A 12,728-nucleotide genomic window follows, 5' to 3' on the forward strand; every position below is an offset into this window, starting at 1 on the left:
TACCCTACTCCCCTGTCCCTGGAGAAACTGGGTGTCCCAGTGATGTGGGAGAGAGCAAAAGATGGAGGGAAAAACTGAGAAAACAAGGCAGGAAAGTACCTCCGCTCCCTTCGGTAGGCTGGCCTGGACTGTATGCACCGGACTTTTAAATTTCCACAAATTAATGCGGATTCCTGTTTCTGGGGCTGCCGCTTCATCTTAAGAACACCCCACGGTGTGCTTGGCCTTTGGGATGAGGCGGCAGATAACGGTAAAGCCTGTCCCAGTTGCCTCTTCTGAGGGCTTAGGAGTCATCGAGGGAGCAAGGCAGGCCCTTAGGAAGGCTGATGCTCTGTGTCTGAGCCCCGGCTTTTGCTCACATTGGGTTCAGGCTGGTGCTGGAGGTGAAGCTTCTTGGAAGAGGTTGAGCCTTCAAATAGACTTAGCCGCATGAATGTGAGAAGGAGCCCGAGACCACTAAAGCATCCTTTGCGTCTGCCAGCGATGTGTCTGGCTGGTGTGCACTTCTGTGGACCTGGTGGACCAGCAGTGTCACCAGCAGGCAGGACAGCAAGAGTACCCGGCATGCTAAGCTCTTCTCATTATCTCCAAGCTGAACGGACATGCTGACTTCTCATCACATCCTGTTAATGATGCTCATCAAATCCAGAAAATGATTTTGAACTTTTAGGTCAGATTAAAAAAATAATAATAATAAAAAAAAGATCCTGAGAACACGTGTGTGATTCTGAAAATGTACCCCCAAACTCTTCGTATTGATTTAAGAGCTCTCTAGCCCCCACTAGCCCGAGCTCAGTGGCTGCCATGTCTCTGTAACCTTAGTAGTGAGCAGACAGGTGTGCCAGCATCAACCGCCAACCTCAGAATTTCTGTCAGCGTTCCTGAGGAGATTCCTGGGAGGAGGCGATCTCAAGTAGTTTTTGTGATTAAGTTTTTTTTGTGTGTAAAGAAACTAAGAAAGAGCCTTTGGGGAGGTGAGGCATGGGAAGTTATCGGTTCCTCGGCCTTTGCCTAGTTGTGGTGTGTGGGACTAACTTCTAAATGTATGCAGTTGCAGAACTTCAAGAAATACTTGCCGTTACCTCTGAAGTCCACACCCGAATCTCTCATGGTTCTGCTTCCAAATTCTCATGTCTGTGGGCGGGACCGGGCCCATTAGTTGTGCTGCACACAGCCTCCCAGAGAAACTTAGAAAGACATCGTCTCAGTGTGGGACATGGAACTGTCAAAAGGACTTTGCTTTCTCACCGTGGGGAGTCCATTCCAGTGAGGTCAGGCTTGGGTTTCTGCACTACTGCTTAGAAGTGTGTGACCTCAGGCTCCCTATGGAATAGGAATGGTGATGTACACACACACACACACACACACACACACACACACACACACACACACACGTACACACACATATTATGTTAGGTATTAAATAATGTAGAGAACCCCTTATTAATTATTTGCAAGTATTGACCTTAGAAGAATGCAGAACGGTGAGATGTCTCAATGGATAGAGGCATCTGCCCCAAGTCTTTGACCTGAGTTCCATGCCTTACACTCATATGATAGAAGGAGAGATTGTCCTCTGGTCTCTACATGTGCACTCACACATATGTGCACACTCACAAAATAAAGTGTTTAAATAGAAGAATGTGTGAGGGCATTGATTAGAGTTCCCAATTAGAATCTCCTGTGAAACAATACAAAGCATTAAAGGGTTCTTCAGTATTTGGGGTCTGACATTATTTCAGAAGAATGGGCATATCTGTAGTACGTAGTTCTCCAGAGCAGAACTGATGATAGACGATGCCATGTGGGCAATGACCTCGATGCAATTTTAAACATACAGTGATAAGCAAGGATAGAGTAGGTGGAGTGATACCGTTAGGCAAGATGAAGGCCCACAGCACCTGCATGCTATATTACAAGTATTCCCATTTCCATCTCTCTGCAGTATCATACTTCCCCACTAAAACGTGGTTCCAAAGACCAGACTTGAAGTACTAGCAGTGAAGCCATACATATGGTAGATGCTCCGAGCCAAGGATGTACTTGCTACTAAGGGAACATCAGACTGCTCTGTTTTCCATATCTGGACTTAGATGGCCGGAACAGGTGTCAACCCACGGGTAACTGGATTATGCCTGGATATTAGGTTCCTCTATATAGAGTCATATGCATATGAATATTGAGTGTCTTTTCTGTATTTAGAGTGTCATGATATCTGAGGCCCAGCTGTCTTGGGTATATTTAGGACTTCGTGAATATCAGGCATCTTTTGGGCCTCCCAACTCTTGCTATCTGTATTTAATACACACATGCCTTATTTAGTGTTTCTTTGTATTACATATATCTTACAGGATTCATGTAATGCATTTGCAACCTTTTCCTCTGAACTCAATGTTTTTAAACAGTAAACCAAAGGCATATAAAAGATTGCCTCAAATTGGTTTCTCAATATTGTTTTCTGGATTGGTTATATTTTTGTGAAATTATTTTCTTATTGATATAGGTGAGCTGAGGTGCCTGGGGAACCCTCTGGGAGCAGGTACAGGTCTATATCAGGCTGTGAAGCTTGTTCATACCCATTTCAGGTTTGGGTGCTGAACTTTATGCTTAGGGTTGGCTTTGGCTTTTGGCTGCTTAAGAAAGAGAAGTGACCATGGGAAGAAGCTCCCTGTTATATGTGCTGCTTTGAGTCTTGTTGAAACTGGTCCCAGTGGTTCACTGTTCTTGGTCTGGTTATGGCTCTGTGGCCAGGTGTAGTGTCTATACTCAGCGTATTCAAGGGCACAGGGTCCACACATTCTTCCAGGGCATAAGCTGAGACCTAGATTTCTTGAGTTCTGTTTGCTTCTCTGCAACTGACATGGGAATTGCAATGACCCACTCTGGAGGACCATCTCCAATCTGTGCCTGCTACTTTAATAAGACCTTGTTTTATGCTTTAATCATACATACATGCATACATGCATACATGCATACATACGTGTATATATGCAATACATAAATATTTTTTCAAAGAAGTGTTTACCAGCAAACTTTGTTTCATCTTGTCATAGTGTGTGTGTATGTGTGTGTGCACGTGTGTTTGTGCTTATGTGTGCAGTATCTGTGGAATCCAGAAGGGGGTGCCAGATCCCCTGGAGCTGGAGTTACAGACCCTGTGAGCCACCCAGTGAGGGTTTGGGAACTGAGCCCTCTGCAAGAGCAGTATGTGCTCTTACTGCTGAGCTCTGAAGGCTCCATCCCCCAGGAAGCTCTTTTTGGTCTTTCCTGTGCACACAATTTGTGACTTAGAAACTACTGCCGTAGAGGCGAGGAGGGTGAAGGAACAGAGCTTGCTGATTGATGGGTCAGATTCAGCCACTAAAAAGGTCTGAAATCTCTTGGCCTTGCCTATTCCTGAGGCAGGTGATTCACTCTATAAACTGTCATTCCCAGAGGACCCAAGATCCTTGTGGTTTTGAATCATTGTTTCTCGTCAGCCAGAATCTCAGTTCTTGCCTCCTTTTGTGTCTCTGCATTCCTATGCTTTCAACATGCTCTTGGGTTGCAGATGAGATCTCAACATACATGCACAAGCCTTTGGAGGGGGTGAGCTACCCTTTTCTGAGGCCTGGCCCATGTTATCTTGTTTTCTTCATGATCTTCACAAGAAAAGGAAGGCTTTTGGGTTGAGGTGTTGTGGTCGGTGAATGTCATCTGGTATCATATTCTAGAACAGAGAGACATCAGGAGGCTCTGATGGGGGGTGGGGGTGGGGACCTGGCCGGGCAATCAGGGAAAGCCAGGAGGGAATAAACTGCCTTGAGCAGGCCTGTCAGACAGACTGGGTTGTGCCCAGGCTTGTGCTTTGGCTCACTGCCACCACTCAGCTGCTCTTTGGCTGCTCTCTTGTGTGGTGCCAGGCCAGATGCCGCCGGCAGACTCAAGTGGTCTCACCATCAAGCAAACCCAGGGACAGAAAAGGATCAAGTATCTCCATATCATTTGGGGCATATCCTTCCAAGCACCTGTGCTATATGAAGACCCCTGAATGCACTGTGTTAGAATATACAATCACCCTTTGGTAGCTAGCTGTGAGTTCTGCATCCATGAATTCAGCCAACTGCAAATTGATAACATTTGAAAAAAAAAAAATTTGTCAGAACTGAATATGCCTGGACTCCCCCCCTCCCCGCCACTCCCCCCGTCTCTGTTATCTAACAACGCAGCTTATCAGCTATTTGCATAACATTTGCATTGTGTTAGGCATTATAAATAATCTAGAGATGATTTGAAGTATGTGGGAAGATACATGTAGTTTCTATGCAAATACTAGGCCCTTTATAAAGAATTACTGTTTTTGTTTATGTGTGTATATATGTGTCTGTGTGAGTGTATGCCACATGGGTGTGGGTGACCTCAGAGGACAGAAGAGGGCACCAGATTCCCTGGAGCTGGAGTTGCAAGTGATGTTTGAGGCACCTGATGTGGGGGCTGGGAACCAAATGAAGATCCAGCAAGCACTAACCACTGAGCAATCTCTCCAGCCCTGACATTTTAGTGAAGGGTGTACTGGTTGTTTCGATCATTGCTATGATCAAACAATTGATGAGAAAGCAATGCGAGACAGGAAGGACTTTATTTTGCCACTGTCTGGAAATACAGCTCATTGTAGTAAAGGAGTTCATAGTGTTCATGTCGACAGTGAGACTCCTCACTTCTCAGCAAATTACGAAGTAAGCCAGAGTTTGTGCTGGAAGCGAAGCCAAGTTGTAATTCTCCCACCGAGGCCTGCCCTCCAGCAAACCTTCTCTAGCTAGGTCCCATGTCCTAAAGATCCCACACCTGCCCCAAAAGTGCCATCAGCTAGGGACCACGCTCATACAAATGAACTTGTGGAAGAAATTTTACATTCAAAACATAACAGAGAGACTTGAGTATCTGCAGATTTGGGTTGCTTCAGTCCGGGCCCGGGGACCCCAGTCTTTTGCAGATCCTGTGGCATGAACATGTTTACTAAGCACAGGCAATGTCTGTATTGTTTTGTGGGCTGCCTTTTTGAAAGTAATATGTGTATGGAGTTTCTTTTCCACGTTACTGGATTATTAGACATTTCTTCTTTGCATCAGTCTCATGGCTGGGTGAAGTCCCATTCTGGGCATAGGTCTTAATTTCCTCATCTAAGCCCCATCTTGGATAGATGTATCATTAGGTCATTTCTAACTTTACACCATTTAGTAACAGTACAACTGTGAACACCTTCGTCCATGTTTTGTTTCTTCACAATTAATTGTCCGATTCCTTCTGAGTACTTAACCCAGATGTAGATTTCCTGTATGTATACAAGCCCCCTCCCCTGATGTGTCCTGCCTGAATTAAGTTTTTCACTCCAAGATTCTTTCCCATGAGATGAATTGGTACTGAGATTTCATGCATCTTGGTCGACAGCATGCGTGTTATTTGGGATTCAGTATTAATTAATCTAAGCAGAAGAAGACCGAAGGCAGGAAATGCAGGGCTGACAGATTGCTGAAAGCCTGGTCCTCGGCTAGACACCCAGGTGGAACCTCAGCAGCAGTGCAGATGGCCCTCCAGGAAGTTTTGGTGGCTTCAGGCCACATGCCTGTAGCCATCCACTCATTCCGTGGAGGGTCTCATCTGCTGTTCAGAGTCCCTGGAGACATGCTTGAGGATCTAGGACCTCTGCCAGCATTCATGGGAGGACTGCATGCGTCAATGCGGGTGCCTTTGACATGAGCCCTGAAGTCCCAGCCCTGTCAATCTTCGAGAAATCAGAGGGAAGCTCCCAGCCTGAGGATCGGAAACAGGTGGGAAAACAGGGTGAAGACACATGCAAATAGCTCTTCAGACTCGGGGTGCTTGCAAGCCAAGAGTTGGGAAATCAGGTCTCCAGGGGACCTGCCTTCAAGGAGAGGGCACAGGAGATGTGAGATGGGAGGTGAGTGTTCTCACACTTTCTCGGTACTGGGTGAATACTGAGGAGCCCTCCATGGCTGGGCGTGGGTGGGAAGCAACACTTAATTCACTGCTATGTAAATAGCTGATTTTTTTTTCATGAGTCATAATTGATCAGCAGTCAGCTTATTTTTCCTTCCCTGTTCATTGGGCTTTTGTATGTAATCACTATGAATTCTGGCGTCCGTGTGGTTCTCAGGAACCCCCTGAGTAGGGGATTGTATTTTCTGTTGGTAAGGGGGCAGCAGCATGCTGAGAAAGGGGTTCATGAAAGACCATGTTTTTAACAGCTCGGAACACTGCCAGGGGCCCAGGGAATGTGGGAGACAGCGGATGGAGGTGGACAGCCACAAATCTTATGGTGGGGGCCCTTCTGATCCCCAAGAGCAAACATCATTCCTGATGGATGAGCTATTTAAATGACCTGGTGTTCCCTCTAGTTGGTGGAAACAGGTGGGAGCCCTTACCTGCTCTGGGGGGATAAGCCCTGACGAGCCCAGCAGGTCACGCTTTTATTAGGTCTGTGCAGGAAGCCTGTAGTTTTGGACAAAAGGGAAATTAGGAGTGATTTGACATTCACCAAATGATTTGCCCTTCCTCAGTCCCTCCCTCCCTCCCTCTCTTTCTCCCTGCCTCCCTTTCTTCTCTCCTCATTCTTTCAGTCTCCCACATCCAAGCTCTCACCTCAGGTTTCTATGGCACCTTCTCTTTACAAATTTAAAGCAGGATTTGATTTCTGTGTACCTGCCATTTTCCTTTCATTTGGGGGTGTGCACTGGTTGTGTTGTATGAAGGAAACTATGATAATTATTTTTCTAGCAGATGTGTTTCTCTCAATTCTTCCCATGTAGAATGGGTGTGAGGGGGGGGGAGGGGGTGAAGGCTGGATATTCAGAAGGCCTCGTACAAACCCTCACTGCCCTGCGCTTTCAAACAATCAATAATTGGAGAAGGGCTTATCATTCTTATTACTTTGAATAATTTCTCCTCGACCTTACGGTCTCGTTTGATCCTTACGGTCACTCTGTGAGTTGAGGAGGAGGGAAACTGAGGCGTAGGGAAGGGAGTATCTTGGCCAGGGTTGCCTAGGTGGTGAGCCAGAGCCAGAGAATGGTACACTGTTTGCTTCTCCAGTGTGACTCTGCTGCCCTCCGGCTTGCCACATGCCCTGTGGGTGTTCATCTTATCACCACGGAGACAGCTGAGCTGGCCAACAAGGGCTTCGGGGTGGCTTTCTCCTTTGCTGTCACCATTTCACAGGGAAGCAAACCGAAGGGCAGCCTAGCCACAGGACTTGTCCACGTCATCATGACATAGAAGGGCAGGGCCTTTCTTCATCTTTTTTTAAATTTATTTTATTTTAAAACTTATGTGTATATATATGAATGCCATGTGAGTGCAGGTTCCCGCAGAGACCAGATCCCCTTGAAGCTGGGGTTCCAGGTGGTTGTGAACCAGTTGACATGATTCCTGGGAACTAAACTCAGGGCCTCTGGGAGATCAGCAAGTGCTCCTCACCACTGAGCATCTCCCTGGTCTCCATCCTCTTGTTTTGTCGTGAGCTCTGAACTTGGAAATGCCCAGCGAGGGGGAAATGTCCTTGTGAACTCCTCAGTGTCCCACTCAACGTAAGGAATGGCTTGCTGGGATGTGTGCATGGCTAGAGCTGGATTGGAGCTCTGGGAGGGTTTCCTTATTCTCCAGTCTGTATCAGGGCTTTCCCCTGTGGTTCATCCTGTGCTGAGGCCCCAGATTGTAGTGGTGGCAAAGAGTCCCTCCTACCTCTCCCTTCCCCCCTCTCAGCAACTGGCAGGAGGGCAGGGCCAGGAAGCTCATAGGTGGAGGCCGACCAGACCCAGTCCACACTCTAGCCAGGCCCTTGCTGTTCAGTGCAGCCTTGACATCATCTTCCTCACACCGTGGGAGGCTGTGATGCTTGGAGCTGGGGGAAGGTGTAGACAGTGTAGACGGTGTAGAAGGTGTCTTGTATGGAAGCAGCAGATGGGGGTGACAGAGGTCAGAGGCAGGGGCAACATTGCTGTGGCTAGAGATGCTGGACACTTGGTCAGACTAGACTGGGTGGCAGGCTATGCCCTGGGTGGGGTGGCAGGCAGGACTCTGCTGCATTATGAGCGGTACTTGACAAAAATCAGCCCATCTCCAAGTCCAAAACTGGGCTCTTTCATTCTCTAGATGTGGGGGTCTCCTTGCTTCTGTCCTCCTCCTGAAAATTGGGAAGGGATGACTACTGATGACTCCTAGGGTTGTGTGGGTTCGGTGGGGCACTAATGCCGGTGTAGTGCTTACCCCATGCCAAGCCCAGAGTGAGTGCATGTACAAGTCCATTTTCTATGGGTATAACAAAAGAGTCAAGGCCAGGCACTTTGTAAAGATAAGAGGTTTATTTAACTTTCTCATTCTGGGGCTTTAATAGCATGGCTCTGGCACCCGTTGGCCACATGTGAAAGCTTTCTGACTATGTCCCATGATGGCAGATAGCATCATGGTGGGGGAAATTGTCAGCAGAGGGGGAAATTATATGGCAAGACAGGAATCGAGAGAGATTCGAGAGCCAGGCTCCCTTGCGTTTGTTGGATAATAGACTCTCATGGGAACTAACTGGGATCCCCTGAGAATTACCTTAATTCCTTCTGAGGTACCACTCCAAGGACCTCATCATTTTCTAGTAGGCTCCACTCTTTATAAAGAGGAGCAAGATTCCTGCACATGATGTTTTGGGGGACACAAACTACACCCAAGCCTCAGCAGCAGGTGATTGATGCTGTTGAGTCTTCCTTTGCCTGCTAAAGGGACGGACAGAGGGAGGGAACACCACCAGCTGACCAAATGTTGTGCTCCAAGCCTGGTTAGGTACTTACGGAATAGTTAGGTCTGATGACTCTCCCTCTCATGAAAAAGGTTTGAAATGGTAGGGGATGGTGACTGGAGAGAGGATAAGTGGTTAGGACCACTAGCTGCTCTTTCACAGAACTTGGGTTTAATCCCCAGAACCCATATGGGGGCTCCCAACCACCTGTAACTCCAGTTCCAGGGGATCCCGTATCCCCCCTCTGGCCTTCCATGGATCTCGGTGCATATGTAGTGCACAGACAGACACAGACAGACATGCAGGCAAAACACCCATATACACGTAAAATAAAAACAAACGTTTAAAAATAGAAATGATGATCTGTGTTTTAAGGCGAAGAAACTCCAGGTGGGAGGCAAGCATGGCTCCCCTGCCGCCAGCCCAAGAGACGCAGGTGGGTCTGAGGGAGTGGGCTAGAGTTCAGATCTGGTGGCTGTAGCCCAGAGTTGTCCATTGGATCCTGGGTTGGCACTGGGTAAGGCGGCATGGCTGTGGGTGGCTGTGTCCTGAGTTGTCTGCCTCCTCGAGCTGTCCCCAGTGAACTGCTTGCTTGCCGTGTGCGTGATGACCTGAAGGAGCAGATGCTTGCCAACCATCCTGCTTCTCCCAGGATAACTGCCGGTTAGTATCACAGATCCTCCCCTCTTCTGATGGACACCCAGTCTTCAGTACAGAGTTGCAGTTTCACCTACGGATTGTTCACCGAATTCAAGTTCACTCTGGATCCTTTCCCAGATTTTTCTAGCCAGCTTTCTGTCACTTCAGGAAGTACCCAAGGTAACCGATTTATAAAGAGACGTTTGTTTTCGTTCATGTTTGAAGGTTCCAGTGCATGACCAGTGGGCCCATAGCTTTAAGATCTGTGGTAGGAGGGTGATGGCGAGGAGTCTGTGGCTGAACCGACCTGATCACATCCTGGCTAGAAAGCATAGAGAACAGGAGTCCCCCAAATCTCCTTCAAGGGTGACCCGAAGACCTTCCACTGGTCACCTCTTAAATGTTCCACCGCCTCCCAGTATTACCACTTTCTCTCTGGGGATCAAGTCTTCAACATATGGAAAGCAATGATCTAAAAAGCAGCAAAGGATCAGTAAATAATATACCATAGTGTTTGGTTTCTTTCTCTATTTTTTATATTAGCATGTATATGTGGGGTGTGTGTGTGTGTGTGTGTGTGTGTGTGTGTGTGTGTATGTATTTGTATGTCTGTGGGTGCACTTGTGTACATACATGTATACCTGAAACCCTCCTCCATCACTCTCCACTTTATTTACGGAGGCGAGGTCTCTTGCGGAACCCAGGCTTGCTAATTCCAGCTACTCTCGCTAGCCAGCTTGGCCAGTCTCCTGCGTGCTGAGACTAGAGGAAGCCACGGTGTCTGCTCAGCTTCTACCAGGGTTCTGAGCTTGGGTCTTCATGCTCACATAGCAAGCTGTTTATCCTCCCCAGCCCTCTTAAAAACTGACAACTCTTCCCAAAGCCACAATTCCCTGTTGTATATGTGACATTGAACATTTTGGAAAACCTTTACATGACAGTGACTATGTTTTCGAAATCCATCACTAGGAAGGCCATCATTAACAACAACAAAAAAAGACACTGAATCTTGAGGGTTGCATAGGTGACACTGTATTTTATTAATCCTCTCCACATCCACACATACTTGAAAAATCACTTGCCTACAAGGTATAAAATTGATTTCTTTCCAAGACAGTACTTGTATATAAGAAATTCAGGTACAAATTAAGGTTTGTGTTTGGAAAATTCTTACTTGTAGGCTTCCAGAGAAGCAGATAGAGTAGTCTGCCTTTGTAGTTCATTTTTCCTCTTGAGAATTTTGCCTGTAATTTCAATAGTTTCCACCAGGAGGTGCTATACTCTATGCCATTCTGCATTTGAGAATTTCACCCCCACTATGAGATGAAGTATAGCTTTCCACTCCCTAATATTCTTTAAAATAAAAATATTTTATACAAAAACCTATATGACTGAACAGAATCATGTCTCAAAGAAGTAACGAAACATAAACTCAAATTAAGCAGCAGGGCTAAGAGAACAACTGAATCCCAATGAGTAGTCACTGTTCTGTTCTGTTTAATTCTGGATTTCATTTATTTTTAGCTTTCAGGCATTAAAAACAGTCCCAAGCATTAAAGCAAATTTTCACTACCAAAGAGACGGAAGTATCCTAGCCACATGGCGCATTAGCAATAGAAATTGGCAGGCTGTCTGCATTGCCTACTCAGAGATAGGACTGTATCCCAAGTCCCAAGTTTCCTATTGAACCCAGGTATGAAGTTCTGGGTCTCTTATAGGTATGTCTTACCTCTCAGAATCTGGTTTCTTAGTGAACATGAGCCTATACCTAGCTCTGAGACACAAGTAGTGTCAAACCAATTTGAGTATGAACTACATCACCACCAGGAAGTCAGGTAGGATACTGACTTAGTTTGGATACTTGGAGATTGTGGAATCTTTCAGAGGCATGGCCAAGCAGGAGGTCATTTCATTGGAAGTAAGGTGTGTCCTTGAAGGGGCTATCAGACCCTGGTTCCTTCCTGTGCCACACCATTAAGTAAATAGCCTCCTTTGTCATACGTCACCCCAGAGAGCTCAGTGCCACCATGGTCCAGAGCACCAGGATCTGTCATCGTGGTTTTGTGTGAGTTAAAACCTTTGCTCCTTTTGAATCTACTTCTATCACGTGTTTGTTACAGTAAAGAAAAGTGATTCGTACAAATTCCTTTAAGCAGATCTCAGCTGATGCAACTGATGCATGAGTCTCACTGGGGAAAGCTACGTCTCTTCTTCTGTCCAGGGCTCCGTCAGCCCACAGCCATTGAGGATCCTGGGGCGCACTCAGTGAATCTGTCACTTATGTGCAGTGAGGTTCCAGGAGAGAGCAGTGAGGGTCCTGAGGGATGTATGGATCTAAGATGTGGGCATAGCCCATGCTTGAGCTGGGCCTTCCACTTGGGAGGTCCCTAAGATCCCCCATAGGAGGCACAGTGTCAAAGGACCACCATAGTTTTAGGGGCCCATCAGAGGGTTTTAATTTCTGACTTTTTCAAATCAGAAGGAAAATGTGACCTTTGCGTTAAAGAAAATGTTTCAATATCCAGTGTTGATATATTCATTTTTGTACTGATTCAATAGTAAAATAAGCTTTAGTCAGTTGTTATTTTAATGGAGGAAGGGGGTCTTGAAGACAAAAATATATGGGCCCAAAAAATCCATAATGACCGCATAGGTAGGGATGAGACAGAGGGTCCTTGGGACCCAGAATCACAAAGATAGGATGGCCCAGAACAGTGGAGCTAAGCTGGTGACTTGGCTTACTGTGGTATAGGATGGGACGTGAGGGGCTGCAGGGACCCACCATCACCAGAGCCCATTCTGTCAGTGAAGATGTCTTGTTTCTGCAGGCTCAGGACCAACTTAGACATTTGTGAGAAGTGGATGCGTGGCAATCACAGGACCCTTAGAGTTCTAGCTAGGCCAGAAAAGGGTGGATCTTCAAATACCGTGAACTGTTTGAGGTCTTCCCTGCCTGGGCCCTTGGACATGAGAATTCCATCTCTGCTTTCTCATCTGTCCGTGTGGCAGTCATTGACACCAGTCTGCAGAAGGGAATGGCATGCTGCCTGTCAGGAGGCCTGTGCCTCAGCGCCGGGGAAAGGTGGTTTTCCTGGGCCCTTGGCTTGCTAGGCCTGTGTTAGCAGCCCTGTGGCTGCCCAGGCCTCACCCTGCAGGCTGACTCGGGAGGTCTGGGTGGGACTGTCTGAGTCTAGCAGGCTTTTCAGGCAGATTTGCTGTGGAGTTGGAGCGAGAGGTACAACCTTCACCCAGGCAAGTCTGGGCCATGGTCAGGGAGACTTGATTTCCAAGTACAGGCTCCAACCTT

General features: G+C 47.0%; 1 protein-coding gene across 3 annotated transcripts in view; it reads left to right on the top strand.

The window, feature by feature from the left end:
* Window positions 1-12,728, top strand: part of Cracdl (CRACD like) — a 125,889-nt gene that overhangs the window by 3,923 nt on the left and 109,238 nt on the right. The window lies entirely within an intron of this gene.

Source organism: Peromyscus californicus, unplaced genomic scaffold (genome assembly GCF_007827085.1).
Source record: "Peromyscus californicus insignis strain IS unplaced genomic scaffold, ASM782708v3 Scaffold_19__1_contigs__length_69161282, whole genome shotgun sequence".
Classification (NCBI taxonomy): domain Eukaryota; kingdom Metazoa; phylum Chordata; class Mammalia; order Rodentia; family Cricetidae; genus Peromyscus; species Peromyscus californicus.